This window comes from Dreissena polymorpha, chromosome 1 (genome assembly GCF_020536995.1).
Source record: "Dreissena polymorpha isolate Duluth1 chromosome 1, UMN_Dpol_1.0, whole genome shotgun sequence".
In the NCBI taxonomy this organism is placed as follows: domain Eukaryota; kingdom Metazoa; phylum Mollusca; class Bivalvia; order Myida; family Dreissenidae; genus Dreissena; species Dreissena polymorpha.
In genome coordinates this window covers 26,608,404-26,634,227 of record NC_068355.1, presented here as the reverse complement: position 1 = coordinate 26,634,227, position 25,824 = coordinate 26,608,404, and the positions used below count along the sequence as shown (strand labels likewise).

Sequence of the window (25,824 nt, the reverse complement as noted above, 5' to 3'; positions counted from 1 at the left end):
TATGCATATATTGCTTTATTATGTTTGTCGTGCTGTACAGTTTATTGAAACAGCATGGAACTTAAATGAACATTGCAAGGTAAATATATTAATATAAATCATAGTAAGTTAAATACATCAATTACCATTAAATGTGCTTGTTTATATGTAATTTTTTCCACAACTGCTTCAGATGCGATTACATGTTGCCCCTTAATTCAGGTATTCAGGGAACGTTTTTGCCCTTTTTTGTCTAAACTGCGCGCTAAAATGCCCTTTTTGAAAGTAATTCGCCATGCCCCTTTGCCCTCCTAGGAAAAACACTACTTCTATGTTGATTGATCTGGACCTTGATTTTGAACTTAAGGTTCGCGTTTAGGTTTCAGAATCTGCTCATAACTTCTATCAAGCATTTTTAGGGGCATAAGTCATCCTATGGGACAGCTCTTGTTTTTAAGTGACAAAACTATCATTTCTTTCCTGTACTAATTTGTGAATGGTTGGTTTCATTACTTACCTATGGACTTATGTACATAGATACATGATGAACCGTGGCAATGATCTCTCTGATAAACCACAGGCCTTGCTGGTCAGCGATGTCTGACTTGGTCATTTTTGACTGTCTACAGATCCCCCCCCCCCACGCGGTAGGGTGGCATATAGCAGTTGAACTGTCAGTCCATCTGTCAGTTGTCGGTCCGAAAACTTTAACATTGGCCATAACTTTTGCAATATTGAAGATAGCAACTTGATATTTGGCATGCATGTGTATCTCATGAAGCTGCACATTTTGAGTGGTGAAAGGTCAAGGTCATCCTTCAATGATAATGGTCAAAAACAAAATCCAAGGGAAGTAATAACCTTTAAAGGGAGATTATTTCTATACCTGCCAAATGATAAATAGAAATTTTATTTCAAAGCGGCGCAGTAGGGGGCATTTTGTTTCTGACGAACACATCTTTTGTTTCTTTACAAAAATCAAGTCTTAGTAAATAAGTGGCGTCTCAGGTTAGCCTATGAGGACTCCACTGGCTTATGTCGGAAGACACTATACACATTCATTAAGTCCGGTTTTTCAAGAGCGATGCTCAAGTTAAGTCCGTTTAAGGATTGTATTTATACATTCTTATGAGAATAAATTTGGTATAACAAACAATATGATTAAAAAAGTGGTTATAGGGACAATAGTGTTCATGTTAATGCAAATTAAAAATAATTGTTAAGAGATACTAATGTAAGCAATGTGTGATTAAATTCAGAGCACTTAAAACAGAATGACTATTCTTGCGCTATTTTAAACTTTTCTCACAGGGGTGACGTCTCAATATATTTTTACATTTTTGTAAACGAGTATCCAAACTAGACACCTAATTCTTATATAATTGTGGAAGGAATGAACATAAAATGCAATAATAAATACAATAAAAATGTATAAAGAGAACCTTTGAATTTTGACTTGTTCACAGATAAGCAGAATAGTAATTTTCTAAAAATTATAATACACAGTCAAAACATGTTGGCTCAAACTTGATTGGCTTGACTTTCCGGTTTGCTTGGACTATCCTCAAAGCATCTATTTTTGTATTGCTAAATATTCATATACATTTATGTCGAATGGCTCGAATTTGCAGGGGTCGGATTAATGTCTCATTATTTTTATGCCCCCCTTCGAAGAAGAGGGGGTATATTGCTTTGCTCATGTCGGTCGGTCGGTCGGTCCGTCCACCAGGTGGTTTCCGGATGATAACTCAAGAACGCTCATGACCCGCAGATGACCCCTATTGATTTTGAGGTCACTAGGTCAAAGGTCACAGGTGAAGGTCACAGTTACTGGAAATAGGCATTATAAATTTATAAGGATTTAGCATGGTTCAAACAAGGGAAACAACTACGGTTTATGCATGTTAATTATTATTACAGATTTGCCTCCCTTTAATTCATTCAAAATCTCATTTTACAGCAGAGATTCCAAATCTGACCTGTAAATGAGCCCCATATTTACTGCCAGTGCTAGGTTACCTTTTCCCATTTGATCATTCTTAAGTATTGGTATTGTAATGCTGCTACTGCTGCTGCTACTGCTACTACTACTACTACTACTACTATTACTACTGCTACTACTACCACTAGTAGACTACTTCTACTACTACTTCTACTACTACTACTACTACTACTACTACTACTACTACGACTACTTCTACTACTACTTCTACTTCTACTACTACTACTACTACTACTACTACTACTACTTCTAGTTCTACTACTACTTCTACTTCTACTACTACTACTACTACTACTACTACTACTTCTACTACTACTACTACTACTACTACTACTACTACTACTTCTACTTCTACTACTACTACTACTTTTACTACTACTACTACTACTACTACTACTACTTCTACTACTACTACTACTACTACTACTACTACTACTACTACTTCTACTACTACTACTACTACTACTACTACTACTACTACTACTACCACTACTACTACTACTACCACCACTACTACTACTTCTACCACCACCACCACCAGTGACAAAAAAACGTATTCACACAATGGCTGCTACTACAACTTATAGCCCATATAGGGGGGCATGCATGTTTTACAAACAGCCCTTGTTTTTGAAGTCCCCGTCACAATTTTCACGTTGTTTTGTTTGCCTTGCTCTAAAGCGCCTAGGGTAGCATAAAGCTGTTACTTGATTATTAGCACTTGATTAAAGGCTCCCTATAATTTCAAACATGTTATTGACTCAATCGTTAATTGATTTGAGTAAAAGATGACAATCTGGCGTTTTTGTAGATGCTATAATATTATGGCTGTAACGGCTGCATCACAATATGATTTATTAAACAATCCATCCAGAAGGCCAAAAGCCCAAGTGGACAAAGCAAGCATACAGTGTTTACAAAATACACAGTTTATGATTATACAAAATAAAGTTATACATAATAATGTTAGAGTTACAGTTATAATATGTAAACTTGAAGGAATAGACAATTTTGTATCTATGCCTCATGTCATTCTTAAATAAAAACACAAGCAAATAAAGTAATACATGTGTTATTTAATACTTGGGCGATGTGCATAAAATGCTTATATATTGCTTTGTTTCTTAGCGTTATTCCTTACATAAGATCATTGACTGTTTTAAAATAGTAATTACTTAAAAATGTCAAGTATATAAATTCTGTTCTTACTGATTCAAAAGAAGAAAGTAGTACGGAGATTAGGCAGTATGAATACTCTTCAACTGGAGATGTAAATCTATTGCAGATTTTTGTTAGTAAACATAAGCATATTCAGATCGGTTGGATCGAATTCTGGATGGCTAAAACTTTTGTTGTCAGTCCAGGCAAGTTAGAGTCATTGAGTTTCGACTCTATTAAGCAATTAATGTTTGCATTGTATTTAAACTAAGGAATACACTGGACTTAAAAAAATCTAAATTATTGTTCTTAATGAACAATCATAAATTGAGATTAAAAATAAATAAAATAAATCTTGTCAAACACATTTCTAAACACATGTTGATTAAGTACTGTAAATTTCTTATAATTTGTGGTACAATAATTAATGTTGATTTGTGGGTTTACTGATCCACGAAATTTACTTAAACATATAACAAAATGATCCAAGCAAATGTGTGTTTTTTATGTCCCCCACTATAGTAGTGGGGGACATATTGTTTTTGCCCTGTCTGTTGGTCTGTTGGTTGGTTGGTCTATTGGTTGGTTTGCGTCAACTTTAACATTTGCAATAACTTTTGCAATATTCAAAATAGCAACTTGATACTTGGCATGCATATGTATCTCATGGAGCTGCACATTTTGAGTGGTGAAAGGTCAAGGTCAAGGTCATCCTTCAAGGTCAAAGGTCAAATATATGGGTCAAAATCGCTCATTTAATGTACACTTTTGCAGTATTTCAATATTCAAGATAGCAACTTGATATTTGGCATGCATGTGTTTCTCATGGAGCTGCACATTTTGAGTGGTGAAAGGTCAAGGTCATCCTTCAAGGTCAGATGTCAAATATATGTGGCCAAAATCGCTCATTTTATGAGTACTTTTGCAATATTGAAGATAGCAACTTGATATTTGGCATGCATGTGTATCTCATGGAGCTGCACATTTAGAGTGGTGCAAGGTCAAGGTCAAGGTCATCCTTCAAGGTCAGAGGTCAAATATATGTGGCCCAAATCGCTAATTTTCTGAATACTTTTGCAATATTGAAGATAGCAACTTGATATTTGGCATGCATGTGTATCTCATGGAGCTGCACATTTTTAGTGGTGAAAGGTCAAGGTCATCCTTCAAGGTCAAATATATGGGTCAAAATTGCTCATGTAATGTCACTTCTGCAATATTGAAGCTAGCAATTTTATATTTGAAATGCATGTGTATCTCATGGAGCTGCACATTTTGAGTGGTGAAGGGTCAAGGTCAAGGTCATCCTACAAGGTCAAGGTCATCCTACAAGGTCAAACGTCATATAGGGGAACATTGTGTTTCACAAACGCATCTTGTTTTCAACAAGTAAGAAATGCACGAATTTACATGCCCACAAAGAAGTATTTTTTTGAAAAACCTCTAAGTGTTATGCCAACTAATATTAATGATTTTCCAGGATCAGGGGTGTAGCATTCCAGTCTCTAGCTTGAATTGTTGACCAATATTTTGCATCTGTTTCATCAGCTAGAGCCTTTTTAAAGTTGTAGTTTTTCTGGAAGGGGCATGATTCTGGGCTATTTTTCCTTTTTATGGAATCAGTTTGTTTTCAAATTTGAGAGTTTGTGGGTCACAATTTAAAGAAGTTTGTGACTAGAATTTTTGCAATTTTAAGAAGTTTGCTACTCATTTCTTCACTATAATTAAAATTCGAGAATCATTTTTCTTTCACAAAATGAATGGGTCAAAGGATGATACAAAACATGACACAAAACACATGCTGTGAACGGATTTATGTTTGTGGGCAATTGGGTTATATGTTTTCAGAAACTTGTGTTTTCCCTCAACATATCAAACAAAGTTTATGATAGCAATTTACTTGGAAAAAAATCATTTCTTGGTATTGGTTACTGTGAAAATGTGGATTTTTAGGCGTCACCAAAGAACGGACAAACTAGTGTTGTCAGGGTGTAGTCTTTAAGGGCAAGTGGCCTATAACATAATTGAAATGCAATGTATATGAGCAGTAAAATATATGGAAAAGTAAAGTGATACATATAATGAGTACAATTTAAAAACAATGTTAAGAAGATGATTTTCTATTATCCTCCTCTGTTGCAAACATTGACCAAATAAAGCAGGGTCGGATAAACTAGTTGATATCCGGCGGTACATCACGCGACCGTGATCTAACCGTAAGTATGTATTCCTACGCGCCGATTGACATGTTAACGTGTTCTAATATTTGACCTTTGAAATTTATTGGGACGCATCATGAATGTTGTCATTATATTATATATCATCCTTTTTTCTTCTTTAAAACATATTACCAAACCAGCTCTCCGTATTTATCATATTCATTTACTTATTGACGCAATTTATGACGTATCTAGTGTGACGTCATTTCTCAGACAAAACATACTATCTAGTTTCTCTCAGGATTTTTGGGACAACAATTTTGACGTGGTGGTTTTAACAGTATTTTTCAAAAAATTTAAAGCATCGAACGAATCATAAACGTATTCCGGATTGTGTGTTTGTCATTCATAAGTGTTAACTTCGATAGGAATAAAATAATTCACTACGACAGGATTACGATTTCGTTAATCGGAATTTGGGTCAGAATGGTTAGCATTCGATACAAACGCTATCAAAAAATAGTGTGGTTTAAAATAAATTTCGATACAGATGTAAAAACAGAAATGGATTTCGACAAAGGGATGGAAAAACAGAAAATGGATGTGTATATCGTTGTTAATGTTTTGTTATAAGCAATGGATTAAAGTTGTCATTTAGGTGAATGAAATTTAGTTATTGTTTTGCTGCTGCATTTTGTTTTCATTTTTGTACCGAGAAAAATATCACATTCTCGATTCTTTTTTTATTTCTTCTCATAATTTCAATAGGAAAGTATAAAAAGGAACAGTTTAATGTGGAACTATTTTTTACGTGACACAATTGGTAGTTATTCGGTCGTCAGGAATGTAGGAGGCCCTACAAGAATTGTTATATCAATAAATCATTTGTCTTTGATAAAATGTGTCAACGGCATGAGGCAGGATAAATCAAATACATGGTTGGTGCCGAGATGGAGAAAGTTTATCCGGTTCGGCCCGAAAAAGAAAAATAGGGCATGCTAAAGCTCGCCGTATTTTCTTTTTCTAAGCCTCACCGGATAAACTTTCTCAATCTCGGCACCAACCATGTATTCTCTATTTATTTTTTGTTTTTATACAGGAAAAAAACTTCTTTAAAATGGGGCTTACTGCATGTGCTTAAATTGTTGTCGTTGTCCTAGATTAGCTTGTGCAATCCACCAGGCATATTTGGGACAACAATTTCATATGTTTAGTATTTTTGTTGAAAAGAAATATCCTCTTTATGAAAATCCAGTCAAAAAGTGTCCTTCCTGATTAGGTTGTGTGGACTTCACATGATAATCTGGGACGACTATTTGTATATTTAGGAGCCGCATATTGGCTAATGAAATTACATCATTATGAATATACAGGTTGGTATACAGTGTATTATTAGCCAACAATGTTTTAATACGAAATGGTTTGATTATATTAATTTTTGTGCTATTCAGGACAATAAACCAATGAAATGCAAGATTCGAAATTCATTAGAATGAAATTTTGCCTATTAAACACCTTCACAACCAATCAAGAGGCATAGTTTCATATAGATTGTAATATAAACATTTTTTACAAGTTCACATCACCCACTGTGCTGTTGTTTTCAGGACAGCACCACTATTGATATCGAGTTGGCCCAGCAACAACACCAGTCCGGCCTGCAGGAGCCCCAGACTAGGACGACCCATCCACTCCCCTGACCCATAGCTCATCATACTTGATATCCAGAAAAATGGGGCCAAATGCATGTGCTTAAATTGTTGTCGCAGATTAGCCTGTGCAGTCCACACAGGCTTATCATGGACAACACTTTCCTCTTAAAGGTATTTTTCATTGAACAAATAATCCTCTTTATGAAAATCCAGTCTAGTCAGAAAGTACCCTCCCTTATTAGCTTATGTGAAATTCACATGCTAATCTGGGACGACACTTTCTAACATTAGTGATCCGCATATTGGCTTATGAAAATACATTTATGGAAATGGAGTAAAGATTATAGATATAAATATACAGATAAGTGTAGCATTAGCCAAAACTTTTCTTGTTTTATTACAAAATGACTTAATTGTATTTATGTTCATGCTATTAAGGACAAGAAACCAATAAAATGCCAGATTAGAAATTCATGTTGTTGAAAACCTTCACAGCCAGTCAAGAGGCATAGTTTGTTATAGATTGTAATATAATTCGTTACAAGTTCCTATCAACCACTGTGTTGTTGTTGTTTTCAGCAGAGCACCAGCATTGATATCGAGTTGGCCCAGCAACGGCACCAGTCCCGCCTGCAGGAGCCCCAGTCCAGAACGACCCTTCCCCTCCCTTGACTTCTAACTTCTCCCCCTTGACCTCCTGCCTCAAAAAGTCAGCATCGTTGAACAACTCCTTTCTGCAGGAAATTCTGAGCATGATTCTTTTCTGAACAAACGCAATGCCCATGTCACGTTTTCCAAGTATAAGCCTGGGTAGTTTTGTTAAGCTAGAGTTCCGCGTGGGCCTGAAAGGGAAGAGTGTTACAGACACAAAAAGTTATAGCAGTAGTTATGGTAACGCTAACAGTCAGTTGTTGCTGTTGGACATCACAACAAATATCATGAAGAATAAAAAGTTCAATAACTTGTTCCAATCTTTATGGGACAGACAGAAATTGAACGGGAGAAAATCAAGGAGCAATAAAAGCGTAAGTTTTCCTTGTGGGATACATCTGCTGTTGATAGTTTGGACAACAGTAGGGTTACGGACTGCCCCAGATTGTCCTCGCAGTGGCCAAAATATCATAATAGAACGGACTTTTGGCAATGCTGACACAGAAAGGAAGTAATGACATGGTTGTGAACACCCAGAGCACAATACATCCATGCTGACACAGAAAGGCAGTATTGACTATGCAGTGAACACCCAGAGCACAATACATCCATGCTGACACAGAAAGGCAGTAATGACTATGCTGTGAACACCCAGAGCACGATACATCTATGCTGACACAGAAAGGCAGTAATGACTTGGTCGTGAACACCCAGAGCAAGATATATCCATGCTGACTCAGAAAGGCAGTAATGACTATGCTGTGAACACCTTGAGCAAGATATATCCATGTTAACACAGAAAGGCAGTAATGACTATGCTGTGAACACCCAGAGCATAATACATCCATTCTGACACAGAAAGGCAGTAATGACTTGGTTGTGAACACCCAGAGCAAGATATATCCATGCTGACACAGAAATGAAGTAATGTCTTGGCTGTGAACACAGAACACAATACATCCATGCTGACACAGAAAGGCAGTAATGACTATGCTGTGAACACCCAGAGCACAATACATCCATGCTGACACAGAAAGTCAGTAATGACTTGGTTGTGAACACCCAGAGCACAATACATCCATGCTGACACAGAAAGGCAGTAATGACTTGGCTGTGAGAACAGAACACGATACACCCATGCTGTCACAGAAAGGCAGTAATGACTTGGCTGTGAACACAGAGCACAATACATCCATGCTGAAACAGAATGGCAGTCATGACTATGCTGTGAACACACAGAGCACGATATATCCATGCTGACCCAGAAGGGCAGTAATGATTATGCTGTGAACACCCAGAGTAAGATATATCCATGCTGACACAGAAAGGCAGTAATGACTATGCTGTGAACACTCAGCACTCAATACATCCATGCTGACACAGAAAGGCAGTAATGAATTGGTTGTGAGCACCCAGAGCAAGATATATCCATGCTGACACAGAAAGGCAGTAATGACTTGGCTGTGAACACAGAACACGATACACCCATGCTGAGACAGAAAGGCAGTAATGACTTTGCTGTGAACTCAGAGCACAATACATCCATGCTGACACAGAAAGGCAGTAAAGACTTTGTTTTAAACACTAAGAGATCCATACATCCATGGGATGTGCCACAGACGCAAATTAAGCCCACTATTGTGAACAAGGTGCTTAAAGTGAACATGTCTGGTTTCTGTTATGAGCACTTAGCACTCCGAGCCCAAAAGGCCTCGCATTGAATTGATGCAAGAGAAGGCTTTGAAAAATAACAGCAGTTTTGTTGTGTGGTCCAGTACGCCCTTCGACTCTCAACCTGAAGAAAGCAGAACTCGAACTCGGCTCTTAGCAATATCAGCAAGGCCAGCATGTCATCTCAGCTTCTTGTGCTTCAGGTGAGACCTTACAGTGTTAATTATTTGTTGAAATTGGGGCCGAAATTCAGCCCAATTCTTATCTCATAAAGTCTCTATCCATGATTACTGGCTTAAGTTCTCAATTCATGGTTTCCCGGAAGAAAAATAATGTTTTGATAGGTTGCAACATTGAGTTAATCAGAACTCAAATTCAGCCTTTGGCAATATCAGCGAGGCCAGCATATCAGCTCAGCTTCTTGAGCTTCAGGTGAGATCATATAGTGTTATTCATTTTGTCGAAATGGGGGCCAAAATTGAGTCCCATTCCTAATCTTAAACAGTTTATTGTTTCCATAATTACTGGCTAAAGTTCTCAATTCAAGGTGTGACCCCAAACAATGTTTTAATAGATTACAAATTGAGTTTGTTTCCTTATGCAGCTCTACAAGTTGAACTTAAGTGCAATTTATCTTGATAGCACTTATTCTCAATTTTTAAATTATGTTTAGCAAAAACTACAACCATTTTCCCAATTTAATTCAAAACACTATGATTTTTAGCTCCACTGGCCACAGGCCAGCGGGGCTTATGTCATGGTCCTGTGTCCGTCGTGCGTGCGTCCGTCCGTGCATAAACTTTTTATTTAAGCATCTTCTTCTCCTAAACTACTGGTCCAATTCTGATGAAATTTCTCAGGAATGTTCCTGGGGTGAACCTTTTCCAAATTTGTTCAAAATATTGCTCCTGTGGTTAAATTTGACCCTGCCCCGGGGGGTCAAAAATTGAAAATTTGCTTATATAAGGCCTATTTTGTGAAAACTTTAGAAATCTTCCTGCCCATAATCATAGGGCTCCCAAATTTTGTATGTAGTGACATCTTATAATCCTCTACCAAGTTTCTTCAAATTATGCCCCTGGGGTCAAATTTGACCCTGCCCCGGGGGGTAAAAAAATTGAAAATTCGCTTATATAAGGCCTGTTTTGTGCAAACTTTAAAAATCTTCTTGTCCATAACCGTATGGCAAAGGGCTACCAAATTTGCTATGTAATGACATCTAATAGTCCTCTACCAAGTTTGTTCAAATTATGCCCCTGGGATCAAATTTGACGGTTCCCCAGGGGTCACAAAGTGGAACATATGCTTATATTGGTCCCATTTTGTGCAAACTTTAAAAATCGTCTCGTCCATAACTATTGGGCCTATTTCTACCAAAATTGGTATGTAGTGACATCTAATAGGTCTCTACTTAGTTTCTTCAAATTATGCCCCTGGGAACAAATTTGACCCTGCCCCGGGAGTCACAAAAATGAACATATGCTTTAATAAGGCCTATTTTGTGCAAACTTTAAAAATCTTCTTGTTCATAATTATAGAGCCTAGGGCTACTAAATTTGGTATGTAGTGATATCTAATAGTCCTCTACCAAATTTGTTCATGACTCGCAGATGACCCCTATTGATTTTCAGGTCACTAGGTCAAAGGTCAAGGTCACGGTGACCCGAATTAATAAAATGGTTTCCGGATGATAACTCAAGAACGCTTATGCCTAGGGTCATGAAACTTCATAGGTACATTGATCATGGCTCGCAGATGACCCCTATTGATTTTCAGGTCACTAGTACAAAGGTCAAGGTCATGGTGACCCGAAATAGTAAAATTGTTTCCAGATGATAACTCAAGAACGCTTATGCCTAGGATCATGAAACTTCATAGGTACATTGATCATGACTCGCAGATGACCCCTATTGATTTTTAGGTCACTATGTCAAAGGTCAAGGTCACATTGACAAATAACGTATTCACACAATGGCTGCCACTACAACTGACAGCCCATATGTGAGGCATGCATGTTTTACAAACAGCCCTTGTTATATTTTGAGATGATGCTTTACAAAGAAAGATGTTACTATTGTATTTGTTATAAATGTGTGAAAGGCTCTTAAGAAGGAACCAGAGATTATTAACCCTTTGCCAAACACTAACATGATTTTACAGGTTTGTAGCTGACGTCTTTATAAATAATTGTGATAAAAAGAGAAATTGCTGCAGATAAGCAATTTCTCCTTTTATTATGCCACGACAGCGCATTAACATTGGAGACGCTGACATGATATTTTAAAGTGTTATCGGATACCCATCCGATAACAGTTTTAAGCACCGCCCATCAATATCTGTTTTAAAACTCCGCCCATATTTGGTTTAGTCAATGAAATTTTTTAGCGTTCCATGTTTTAGCCCCGCCCATTCTGAGAACTACTTTTTGTAGGCGTGGTATGTCGCTTTTTTGGTTTAAATGGAAACAAACAACTTTTATTCAGAAGTTAGAACTTAATTAAACAAGAAGTGTTTTTTTTTAAACAAAACTAACATTTTATTAAGTATATATCTATAGGGAAATATGAATTAAATGAGCATTAATCAATGGAAAAAATAAACAAATACGAATGTGCACCGCTACCATTCATTGGCTGCAGATGAACACAATTTAAAACAGTAATGATAAACATTTAACGTAACACAAATATACTTTACACGTTTTAAATAAAAAATGACAGATTTGATCAATTTAAAGAAGAATTTATGACAAAAATATTCACTAAACATCTCGTCTAAGATTATATAAAAAAATTAACTAATACTTTACAAATGCTTTCCTTTTTTGTGTCGTTCTTATAAAATGCAAGACAAACAGGTGAATAGCATACACAATGAATTAACATTGACAAAGTAAAATAATTGATACTTGATTGAGATGCTTTGCTAATACCTGCCATGCCTAATAATACATGACAATTTCAATTTTTAAGTGTTTGAAATCAAACTTTCATAAAAAAATGGTTCTATCTCCACAACCAAACAGGAAATTTGTGTAGTCAACCTGAAAATAAAATAAAGAATCCTTTAGAAAAAAAAACATCATCAAACACTCATTGCACAACTGCTATAATAATAAAAATCCAGATATATAATATGTATTAAAATTTAAACTTTATAAATATAGTGACATATAGATTTATAACATGTTCAGATAAAACAATAACATAAATACTCTCAAAAATAAATTTTTCGACAAAAAAGTATTACCTTTCCGACATATTAATTAGATGGGTTGATGTGAAGCTGTGCCGGGATGCAGTTGGGGGGGGGGGGGAATATCTCGAGTTGGTTGAGAGGCAGAGAAAGACTCAGACCAGTGCAATTGACGATCGAGTGTAGAACTGTGCCGCCAAGAATTTTGGTAGATATCATCACCCATGGAATGTGTGGTCGCAACTTTCTGCCATTAAAAGAAAAACATTTCATATTATAATAAAATAAAACAAATCCAACAGGAGACAGCATTTCAAAATAGAGTGTATTAATATAATTTTTATGGCACAACTTGAACAAATAACAACTTTAATAGACACAATATTATTAATACAAAATGAAAATGTATAAACTCCACTTTATATAAAAATAATTAAGAATTTCTTTTAACTTAAAATATTTTTATTATGGACTCGGGGCTTTTTTTGCTTATTAAGGGAATAGGTGTTTTCCTAATTTGAGAAATTTGCGACTCAAATTTTCACAATTTAAAGAAGTTCGCGACTCAAATTTTCACAATTTAAAAAAAGTTTGAAACTCATTTTTTCACAATGTTGATCTGTGAGCGACACAATTTTGAACAGTTTTCGACACATGTTTTCAAAAAAGTTGCACAGCGCGCAACTCATTTGTTGACAATTTTCAACAGTGAAATTTTTTATGAACAGTGCGTGACTCAATTTGTTCACAATTTTGAACAGTGTGCAACTCATTTTTTAAAATTGTGTACAGTGCGCGACTCATTTTTTCCACCATGTTGAATGAACAGTGCGCGACTCATTTTTTTCCAAATTTTGAACAGTGCGCGACTCATTTTTAGCCGGATTTTTTTCGAAAAAATCTCGGCTTATAGATTGATGTTGTCGGGCGGGCGGGCGGGGGGGCGGGCGGGCGGGCGGCGTGCTCGAAAATGTTAAAGTTCTTATTTCATGGTATAACTTTGGTATGCTTGGACCTAGAGTCTTCAAACTTGACATGAAGGTTGGCCAGGATTAACAGATGACCACTGGTCATTTCAAGGTCATTCATTTGAAGGTCAAGGTCACTGTGACCTTCAATATAAAAAATGTTAAAGTTGTTATAACTTTGGTATGCTTGGACCTAGAGTCTTGAAACTTGACATGAAGGTTGGCCATAACTAGTTAGTAACCACTGGTCATTTCAAGGTCATTCATTTGAAGGTCAAGGTCACTGTGACCTTGAATGTAAAAATGTTAAAGTTCTTATTTCATGGTATAACTTTGGTATGCTTGGACCTAGAGTCTTCAAACTTGACATGAAGGTTGGCCAGGATTAACAGATGACCACTGGTCATTTCAAGGTCATTCATTTGAAGGTGAAGGTCACTGTGACCTTCAATATAAAAATGTTAAAGTTGTTATAACTTTGGTATGCTTGGACCTAGAGTCTTGAAACTTGACATGAAGGTTGGCCAGAACTAGTAAGTAACCACTGGACATTTCAAGGTCATTCATTTGAAGGTCAAGGTCACTGTGACCTTGAATGTAAAAATGTTAAAGTTGTTATAACTTTGGTATGCTTGGACCTAGAGTCTTGAAACTTGACATGAAGGTTGGCCAGAACTAGTAAGTAACCACTGGACATTTCAAGGTCATTCATTTGAAGGTCAAGGTCACTGTGACCTTGAATGTAAAAATGTTAAAGTTGAGATCAAACTTTCCTAATTGTCAATTCAAGTTCATATTTGTGACCTTAAATGTTATTGTTGTTCATGTATATGCATGCATTCAAAACATAACACAAGGTTTGCTCATGCCTTGAAAAGTACTTACATTTCATTTTGACCTTTGAACAATATTTCAGTAATTTAAGTATTGCATTGACAAAAACACGAAAGGTACTTTCCTGTCATTTAAATCAAAAATCCGGCTTCAATGCGGTCATCTCCGACCGCGGAACTCTTGTTACAAATTTTGAACAGTGCGCAACTCATGTGTTTTCACAATTTGAAGAGTTTGTGACTTATTTTTTTGTAATTTTGAATGAAGAGTGCCCCACTAATTTGTCCCCCATTTTTGAACAGTGCGCAAATGATTGTTCCAAATTTTGTCCAGCGCGTGACATGATTTTTTCACAATTTTGAACAATGCGCAACTCATTTTTCCACAATTTTGAATGAACAGCGCATGACTCATTTTTTTTTCCAAAAATTTGAACAGTGAGCTACTCATTTTACAAATTTTGTACAGCGCGTGACTCATTTTTTTCATAATTTAATTTATGAAAAGTGTGGGACTCATTTTTCCACAATTTTGAAATCAGAATGAACAGTGGGCAACTAATGTTTCCCACAATTTTGAACGTTGCGCGACTCATTTTTTTAAATTTTGGTACAGTGCGTGTCTCATTTTTTCACAATTTCGAACAGTGCGCAACTCATTTTTCCACAATTTTGAATAAACAGTTCGCGACAGTAGAACAACTGGCACTGATCTTTGGTTCATCAGCATGAGAATGGGTGTAAAAAAAATGGCATAAATAATGAAACATGTGTGTTTAAGCATGTATACATAACAATGAAACTTACAAACCATTCGGCCAGGAAACATATGGTGCAGAAGCTGCGGGATTCAGCATGCTCTCCCACTGATATTATGCAGATCAGTGGTCAGACTGGTAGTCAACTTATGTTGGGATTTCCCAATTGTGAAGATATTAACCTCACCAATCTCCAAACACAAACAAACGTTCATTTATTGTCAGTCAAACAGCAATTAATCCATCATGTAACCCAGACAGTCTCAAACACGATGCAAAACCAAAGCATTTTCGTTTCGTCTAACACACAGCTGGTAACGTCGCTGAATATTGCACAAAAGCAGCTTCATTATGAAGTTCCAGCGACTCGAAATACACAAATAGTCGCGTTCCCCACCCACTTTGACTTTGCACGTGAAGGCCTGTTTTTGGGGAAAATGTTAACATATCACAACTAAACGTATACTACGGAGATGGACAAGTTGAAAAATAAATAACTCTTTATCACTTTCAAATTGCGCACTACGTTAAAATCCCGTTCCATTTGATTATTGTCTTTATTGTTTGAAATTTTCACTTGACACATTCGCTTTGAAAATAACGGTTGGTGTGTACTCTTGGAAGTACATGTCGAATGTGTTATTGTAAAAAATATTGGTATTGTGTTTTTAGTGCAGAAATTGTTCTTGTAAGTATCGATTTCTCGATTCAATTTTTGTATATTTTTTTTCAAATTATGTGCGTTTAAATTTGATTGTTTGTTGATTACCTGCGAACTATTTTTTTATGTGTAAATATATGTGCATAGACGCTAGCGGATGTAATCAGGTTGCTACTAATTTGCATATTTGCTACCGTATCTACATCAATGAAATTTAGCGGTTGTTTGTTTTGTTTGTTTAGTAAATATTTTCTTATTTACTTTAAAATGTGGCATAATAAATAGAATATATGGTTGGCGACTTTTGATATCATGTGATATAAGACTCGTCCGATATGGCGTGTGAAAAGGCTCGGCAAACCTCGCCTTTTCCTACGCCATATCAGACTCGTCTTATATCACATGATATCAAAAGTCACCAACCATATATTCTCTATTTATCACACTTATTTCTACCCTACCTGATCATTTCCTTCAGATTTCATTACAATTTAATTGTCGTCTGCAACCTCTTTCAATTTGGGAAAGTCCAAAATGTGTCGTTTGGTAAAGGGTTAAGGCTTTTTGATTCATATGGGTCTTGTGAATCTGTATCAAATCAAATGAATAGATTTGATCTTCAGCATCTAAAAATATTTGAAATAGAAAAAACAGACAATATCTTTTGGAGAGATAAATGTACCTACGTTATAAGCAAAGGACCTGTGCAACAATTCCCTGGCTTTTGAGTCTGTTTAGTTAACACGGTAGTAACTTTTTCCATATATAAATTTGCTCACCCTTCCAACTTTAAGCGCACAGTGGGACGAGGGATAGAAAGAGAAAGTCACATGCTTGAGTTCATTTCAACCCATGCGCATTGCACGTTTTTTTCGCATTAAAAAACAGTGGAGCAATACAGGGCCATCATGGCCCTCTTGTTTACGTATTGTCCCAATCCAAAAATGGTTAAACAAACTCAGAGCTAGCCCCTAGTTATAGCATATTTTAAGGTTTTTTATCAGAATAACTGGCTTAATTATACCCCCACAAACGAAGTTTAGGGGGGTATATAGGAGTGAACTTGTCTGTCGGTCAGTCAGTCTGTCAGTCTATTTGTCGGTCTGTATTAAGTGTCCGCTCTCTAATTCAAGTAGTTTTCATCCGATCTTCACCAAACTTGGTCAGAAGTTGTATCTACATGATGTCTAGGCCAAGTTCGAACATGGGCCTTGCCGGGTCAAAAACTAGGTCACGGGGTCACTTAGTTCGTTTTAAACATTCAGCATGTTGGCCGCTCTCTAATTCAAGTAGTTTTCATCCGATCTTCACCAAACGTGGTCAGAAGTTGTATCTAGATGATCTTAAGGCCAAGATTGAACATGGGCCTTGCCGGGTCAAAAACTAGGTCACCGGGTCACTTTGTGCATTTTTTTTAATTTGGCATGGTGTCCGCTTTCTAATTCAAATAGTTTACATCCGATCTTTGACAAAATTTTGTCAGAAGTTTTATGGAGATGATCTTAAGGCCAAGTTCGAACATGGGACTTTCTGGGTCAAAAACTAGGTCAAGGGGTCACTTAGTGCGTTTTAAAAATTTAGCATGGTGTCCGCTGTTTTTTGTGAAGACGGCATGCAAAATATTATGTGTCAATGCGACATGTGAGGGTATTCATCACATCTTTGACAAAGCTCTAGTTTGCTTATTTCACTAAGTTTAATTACTATTTTGAACTCACATCTATTGTTTCTTATTAAATGCCATACAGTTGTATTGTCTCTCATTTAAAGTTGTTAAGTCTCAGGTATAAGTCATAAACTGTCACATTTAAAGGTGTGCAGACTCACACTTAAATATGTAGATTGTAACATTTAAAGTTGTGTTGTCGCACATTTTAAGTTGCTGAGTATCACATTTAAAATTATATAGTCTCACATTTAAAGTTCTATAGTCACACAATTAAAGGTTTACAGTCTCACATTCTTAATTGCTCAAGTAATGCCTGTTTTTGATTTACAAAAAATAAATATAACACCTTGCTACAAACCCAAAAATTCCAATTTCAAGTTGGTGCGCGTAAAACATTGATACTACGTTATTCTGAGTTATCAATTATAGGCACGATGTTTGGCATTTAAAAAAACAGGTCTGTAAAGTAAGGTGTTGCAAGGCTTATTCATGTGTCACTAAACAATCCGGTTTTAGTTTACTTTCCATTTCCTTTTCAGTGAACTTTACTAGCAAACATGACAAACGTCATTGAAGTGAAAGTCGATGACAACTCCCTTCTTGCACAAATACTACAACTCGCTTAAGAAATTCAGCATGAAGACATCTTGCGTCAGACTACCAAGCCTCCTATCAATATATCCTCCCATGTTGACTACATCAACACTTCCAATGGCAGCGCCTTGGTGAGTTCAACTTCCGTCTTGGCATCGATGTCGATTAGCAACAATTGGATGATGGGCGTCGACAAATTAGGCCGGACAAGTCGCTAGAACTGAAACCAACTGATCCAACAGGTAGAGCAGGCGTTGCGTGACACGTTGGTTAATGTGACTGACCTCGATATGTTGTTCTCGAATAATGTGAACCTTAGGCCTGGAGAGCAGTATGCGATTGACGCCATTCAACAACAGTTGTTGTCAGCAATTCTCAGGTTTGGGGTGGCGACTTCGGCGTCGGGACTCACACCATCTCTGTCTATGGCCCAGTCACAGCAGCAGCAGCAGCAACAAGAACAATAAGTAGTATCTTAGCGGTGTTCTGGGATATGGGGCTTCACGTATGTGCTTAAATTGTCATTCCAGATTAGCCTGTGCAGACTGCACCTACATTAAGTCCTATTCAATTGTCATCTTAGATTAGCCTGTGCAGACTGCACATACATTAAGTCCTATTTAATTGTCATCCCAGATTAGCCTGTGCAGACTGCACATACATTCAGTCATATTAAAGTGTCATCCCAGATTAGCCTGTGCAGACTGCACATACATTAAGTCCTATTAAAGTGTCATCCCAGATTAGCCTCTGTAGACTGCACATACATTAAGTCCTATTAAATTGTCATCCCAGATTAGCCTGTGCAGACTGCACATACATTAAGTCCTATTAAAGTGTCATCCCAGATTAGCCTCTGCAGACTGCACATACATAAGGCCCTATTAAAGTGTCATCTGAGATTAGCCTGTGCATACTGCACATACATTAAGTCCTATTAAAGTGTCATCCCAGATTATCCTGTGCACACTGCACATACATTAAGTCCTATTAAAGTGTCATCCCAGATTAGCCTCTGCAGACTGCACATACATTAAGTCCTATTAAATTGTCATCCCAGATTAGCCTGTGCAGACTGCACATACATTAAGTCCTATTAAAGTGTCATCCCAGATTAGCCTCTGCAGACTGCACATACATTAGGCCCTATTAAAGTGTCATCTCAGATTAGCCTGTGCATACTGCACATACATTAAGTCCTATTAAAGTGTCATCCCAGATTATCCTGTGCACACTGCACATACATTAAGTCATATTAAAGTGTCATCCCAGATTAGCCTGTGCAGACTGCACATACATTAAGCCCTATTAAAGTGTCATCTCAGATTAGCCTGTGCAGACTGCACATACATTCAGTCCTATTTAAGTGTCATCTCAGATTAGCCTGTGCAGACTGCACATACATTTAGTCATATTAAAGTGTCATCCCAGATTAGCCTGTGCAGACTGCACATACATTCAGTCCTATTTAAGTGTCATCCCAGATTAGCCTGTGCAGACTGCACATACATTCAGTCCTATTTAAGTTTCATCCCAGATTAGCCTGTGCAGACTGCACATACATTAAGTCCTATTAAATTGTCATCCCAGATTAGCCTGTGCAGACTGCACATACATTCAGTCCTATTTAAGTGTCATCCCAGATTAGCCTGTGAAGACTGCACATACATTAAGCCCTATTAAAGTGTCATCCCAGATTAGCCTGTGCAGACTGCACATACATTAAGTCCTATTAAAGTGTCATCCCAGATTAGCCTGTGCAGACTGCACATACATTAAGTCCTATTAAAGTGTCATCTCAGATTAGCCTGTGCAGACTGCACATACATTAAACCCTATTAAAGTGTCATCCCAGATTAGCCTGTGCAGACTGCACATACATTAAGCTCTATTTTCCCAGAATATTTTATGTGCTTGAAAGTTCCTAGCATCAAATGGGAATTATGTGCTTTTAAATTGATCATACTAAAATAATAAAATGCAAATAGCACTTGATCTGATATCAATTTTAATCATAGAAGGTCAGGGCATTTAGTTTTGTATATTTTCGACCGAAATTCAGCCCCTGAACCAAAAGTTTATCCTTGCATAAAAATCTGCTTTTATAGATTATATTCAATTTTAGTAAAATAATTATGTAAAAGCCTTCAGCACATTTTAAAATTATTTTCTTCATTTATTTTCAATATTTATTTAAATTCTTGGATTTTGTTTTAAGAGCCTGTTCCTACAGGAACACATGCAATCATAGATCGGTACCTAGCTGAACAAAAGGCTGTCTGGTCAGCTGGGCCCAGACGCCCAGTGAAACTTTCTGGCCCAGGACCTTGGGGCAAATGCTCAACTAGTCCTACCCGCAGGGAGGAGCCACACTGAACCTGGGGCTCAATACTTTCTTGGCCAGGGGCCAAGATTATCTCGTCAATAAGGTAGGTTGGTAATGTAATTAACCATTTATAATGTGCAGTGTTTCACTCCAAATTTCAATTTAAACAGGTTGTGTGTGTTTAATATTGATAAAACTCTATCCTGGCTGCTAACTTAAACAAATCATATATGTGTTAAATATTTATAATATCCGCCATTTGTATTGCCTTGAAAGGGCTCAGTGGGGGGGCATACACATGTGTCCTTGTCTGTAATTCTCCCCGCCCTTCCTTTCATCCTTCCTTATGTCCGTCCCACCTTTTTAGTGTTGCACGTAACTTAATAAATATTGGTTCCAGAGGGACACAACATGTTTGTATCAAGTGTACAATATATAGAAGGCTATGTTTGTATCAAGTGTTTAGTTAATATCCCATTTGTATCAAGATCCTTCAAACTTAATTTATTTCTTAAATATTGTTTTCACTCAAACAACATTGATTGACTTCTAATATAACTGATGCCATTTCAGAATGCATTGAATTATTTGGTTTACAGGGACACATTCCTGGGATGCCCTAAGGTCTTTCTATCTGTTCACAGAGGTCTTATACTCACACGTTCAAGCCCAGTGAGAGATGTTCACCTAATCAAACTCTACATCTCAATAGGTAAGTCACCTTGCCATTGCAAAAGGGGCCACTGTGGCAAAGCATTCAGGAAACCCAGTCTTATTAGCCTAAACATGTTGATGCAATAAAGCTTTCACAAATACCCTATAGGGAAAACCCAATACAAACTTGGGTTTCTGCTCTTCAATTAATTGACCAGTTTATCTAATCTAAGTTTAAGGGTTCAGCCACAAACTACTTTATCTTATAAAGAAATGTGAACAAAATGCACAAGTTCCAAGCTAAACCCTCAAATTTGCATTTTAAATGTTATATCTTGAGTTATATTAAACTCAAAACCACAACAACAACAGCAAACAATTTATCAGCAGGTACCAACATATCTGACTCTTTCACTCTTTACAAAATCATGTTCCATATCAACTGTAAGTATGGTTCTTAAACTAACATTGAATTACGAAGAGGGGTCAGTGATGTTTTAGTTTAATGGCGTATATAGGAGTGAACTTGTCTGTCTGTCGGTCTGACGGTCGATCCGTATTAAGTGTTCGCTCTCTTATTCAGGTTGTTTTCATCCGATCTTCACCAAACTTTGTCAGCAGTTGTATGTAGATGGTGTCTTGGTCAAGTTTGGATATGGGTAATGCAGGATCAAAACCTAGGGCATGGTATCACTTATTGTGTTTTAAACATTCAGCATGTTATGTGCTCTCTTATTAAAGTACTTTTAATCCAATCTTCACCAAACTTGGTCAGAAGTTTTATTTAGATGATCTATAGGAATCAATTGAACATGGGCCATGCCGGGCCAAAAACAAGGTCACGGGGTCACTTAGTACCCGCTCTCTAATTTAAGTACTTATCATCCGCTCTACACCAAACTTGGTCAGATGTTTTATATAGATGATCTCTAGGCCATTATCGAACATGGGCCATGCCGGGCCAAAAACTAGGTCATGGGGTCATTAAATGCGTTTTACACATTCAGTTTGGTGTCCGCTCTCTATGTCAAGTACTTATCATCCGCTCTTCAACAAACTTGGTCAGAAGTTCAATCTAGATGATCTCTAGGCCATGTTCGAACAGGGGCCATGTCGTGCCAAACTAGGTCACGGGGTCACGGATGCGTTTTACACATTCAGCATTTCAAGTTCTTTTCATCAGCTCTTCATGTGGGGGTGTTCGCCACGGCTATGACAAAGCTCTATTTTTTAAAGTTAATGGCTTTTTCAGAGAGTATTAAGTGTGTTGCCAGGGTTGAACCCACATTTTGATACTTGACAATTTTTATAAAATGCTAGTAAAGTCTTAAAAATTGTTGTCTTAATTAACACATGACCAACTTAATTGCAGAAACCCGGCTAGCAAAGCGTTGGTTTGTTTTTGAAGCATTTGAACCAGCAACAGTCATCATTGGAGTTTCTGGCATGTCTATGGTGTGGAACCCTCAGTCTATGAACATCATAACAGCACATGAACCAGCAGCAGTCATCATCTCAAGATTCTGGTATATCCAACGTACAGGACCCTTAGTCTGTACAGATCTTGCAGAACAAACTTCAGGTGAGTGTTCTAGTGGAGTGGATGTTTTTTTGCATGCTCCCAAGTTCAGAGATGTGTGAGTGCATGTAGATGTACATTTGTCCGTCCATACGTACATCCAGCTGTTGGATTTGTATGTAAAGTCTAAACTCGAAAAGTATTGCTTCTAGTGTGATTAAACCAACGATATTTGTCATACTGTGTACTTGCCTACTTGTGTAATTTGGTTCTTTGTCTTTTACATAAGTGGAATTTTGAGACAAAAGCAAAATGTTAATGCATGATGGCAAACCAGTTTAACTATTTATTATCTATTGTTATTTTATAAATAGTCTCAGGACCATCATTGCCTCAATGGATTCAAATCAGACTAGTTGTAACATTCGGAAATACCAAGTGCTGTGCTTGTTCTTGATTTGTCATCGGTATAAAAATAAATAAAAAACTGACGTCCACAGTAACGAGTCTTTCTTTTTCCAGATGCAATTTGTGGAAATCAAACCATCCAAACAGAAACACAGCCTGTTGCAGCAGTTATTGCCATATTGACCCCAGTAAAACCTAAGAATCTCAGAGATCAATACTGTTTAAGATGTAGTAGTCTTTACATACATCCTGGTTTGTTCAACACTTACTCTGAATCTTTGAATGTTATGACGGGTGAAAATGAAAGACCTTGTTCAGATCGAAATGGCAGAATGACACATCACGGCAATTCAAGTGGAAAGCCACAAAGTCATGCCAACAGCCACATGTTGTATGTTGCCAGCCAAGTTGTATTAACAAACACAATAGCTTACGTTTTATGTTATATGTGACCAACCATGTTATATTCATACAAAAACAATAGTTTATGTTTTATGGGAATTGTTATGCTGTCAGTCTTTATGTTGAAATATTGTGTTCAATATAGCATGTACAGTATTTTAAAAGCACGCATATTGCACGTATATAACGGCCACCGGAAAAACTTTGCGAAACCGAAATTTCACAAACTTAAGTACCCTTTTTCTTAAAGATTTGCTACTTTGAGACATAGTATTTGATAAAAGTCTTATCGTTGATTAATAATTGGTTATTTTCACTCAAAAAACGCGTTTTCTTCACTATGAAATTTATGAGCAAAGTTGGGGTTCCCATGGGATTTTTGCATTTACCCATGGGATTTTCGATTTTCCCATGGGATTTTTTTTTCCATGGGATTTTTTTTCTCCCATAATTTGCAAATGGGAGAAAAATCCCATGGGATTTTGAACATTTTAAAAAACGTGTTTTATTTGCGTTTGCAAGTATTTTAACGTTATTTAAGGACTGTATATTGGTTTTATGCCAATTATATATAAAAATATATAGTAACAAAAAAATCCCATTTTAAAATGGGAGAAAAAAATCCCATTTTCTTATTTTGAGAGATTTATTCATGAAACTTTCAGAAATATCATATTTTATGAAATGATGAACAACAACGATATTTTAATGCGTTTAGTCGTGTTTAAAAAAAAAAAATCGATTTTTTAAATCCCATGGGATTGTTTTACCAATGGGATTTTTCAGTTTTGTAAGCCGAATAAGTTTCTTAATGCGAAAAACAACAATAAAGGAAATAATAATTATAATTTTGAATAATAAATTGAATAATATAAATAACATGAATATTTTTAAAATGAGTTACAATTAAAGGTTTATTCTAGTAGAACTTATCATTTCTTGTTCGAGCAGATGGTTGAGTCCAATTGGTGAGTATGCCAGCTTAGAACCAGTATAAATGCATCGCAGACAGACAACGCTGTCATACTGTACACACCGCTGAGTAACAATCTTTATTGCATTTCATTTTGCAACAGAAAATGAACTCCGTAGTATAATTGATCTTATATATGCCCTCTGCTTTTGAAAGCGTGCAACACATTAACATAACAATAAGTCCATGCCAAAAACTATGTGCAAATTCCATTCAAAGATATATACACATTATAAAGGTCAGATGGCCCGCGTCATGCGAAAATGGGTCTTATGTCATATGCGGCCAAAGTTGGTCCATCCTAGCTTGTCGAACCGCGCAGTCTGGTCAGGTTCTACGCTGACTGATATATAAAGTCAAGCCATGATTCGTGGTCTCATATCCAAACTCGGTAGCTCCTGTGCGAAACTTTCACCGGAAACGACGGCACCGAGACGGGCGCTCGAACTTTGCGGATTCGCGTTATATGTTATATATAATAGCGCGATGTGTTTTTTCTTGCCTCAAATAAGTAAGCCCAATCAGCGTTTTATTGTGTTCTTTGCTTCTACTATTAACAAGAACTTCAACCGATACGAACATGAATTTTATTTTAATATGTTTATTTAATGCTCGGAAAACTCATTGTATATTTAAACTACTACTTATAAAACAAAGTCGGGTTTTTAACATCTGTTTTCGGCATATAAATCGTTATTCCAAACCAGATTTTACGCACTTTACTGTACAAAATACCGTTAGGGCCACCGTGGTTACTCATTAAAATCCAGAGGGCGAGAATACGAGAACGCGAAAGTACGATGACGACAGTGCGACAATACGATGGCGACAATGCGTTCGTACGATTGCGAAAATGCGCTAGTACGATGACGACAATGCGACAGTGCGACAATACAATGGCGGCAGTGCGATAGTACGGGGGCGACAATGCGATAGTCATATCGTATCATCGTAATGTCGCCATCGTTCTATCGCATTGTCGCCATCGTATTGTCGCACTGTCGCCATCGCATTTTCGAATTGCCGCCATCATACTATCGCGTTATCGCATTGGCACCATCGTACTATCGCACTGTCGGCTATCGCCATCGTATTGTCGCACTGTCGTCATCGTATTTTCGCACTGTCATCATCGTATTATCGCACTATCGAACTGTAGTATTGTCGCCATCGTACTATCTCACTGTCGCCATCGTATTGTCGCACTGTCTGATTGTCGTCATCGTATTATCGCGTTCTCGCATTGTCGCCATCGTACTATCGCATTGTCGCCATCGTATTGTCAACCTGTCATCATCGTATTGTCACATTGTCGCCATCGTACTATCGCATTCTCGCGTTCTCGCCCTATGGATTTTAATGTGTAACCACGATGGCACTAACGGTATTCCGTAATACTGCTAAAGCACAGTATGATTAGGTCACTCCCAATGCTCAAATCTCTATGTCTATTTTAGTAACAACACATGTCTATGGAAGGATATTTAGGTAAAAGTTACATCATTCGTGGTGAATATTTACATTATGACTGATGCTTATTCTAATTTGCTTTATGACAATTCCAACATGCTTGTTGTCTATTCGTTTATACT

General features: G+C 37.0%; 1 protein-coding gene across 1 annotated transcript in view; it reads left to right on the top strand.

Annotated features, from left to right (window-relative positions):
- LOC127864937 (uncharacterized) overlaps positions 1-24,099 on the top strand; it is a 38,278-nt gene extending 14,179 nt beyond the window's left edge. Inside the window, exons 5-11 of the mRNA XM_052404829.1 lie at positions 6,906-7,121; positions 7,530-9,475; positions 17,896-18,417; positions 20,169-20,379; positions 20,876-20,988; positions 22,303-22,512; positions 22,972-24,099. The gene's annotated coding sequence lies outside the window, so the exon portion shown is untranslated. The remainder of the gene's footprint in view (positions 1-6,905; positions 7,122-7,529; positions 9,476-17,895; positions 18,418-20,168; positions 20,380-20,875; positions 20,989-22,302; positions 22,513-22,971) is intronic.
- The last annotated feature ends 1,725 nt before the right edge of the window (positions 24,100-25,824 follow it).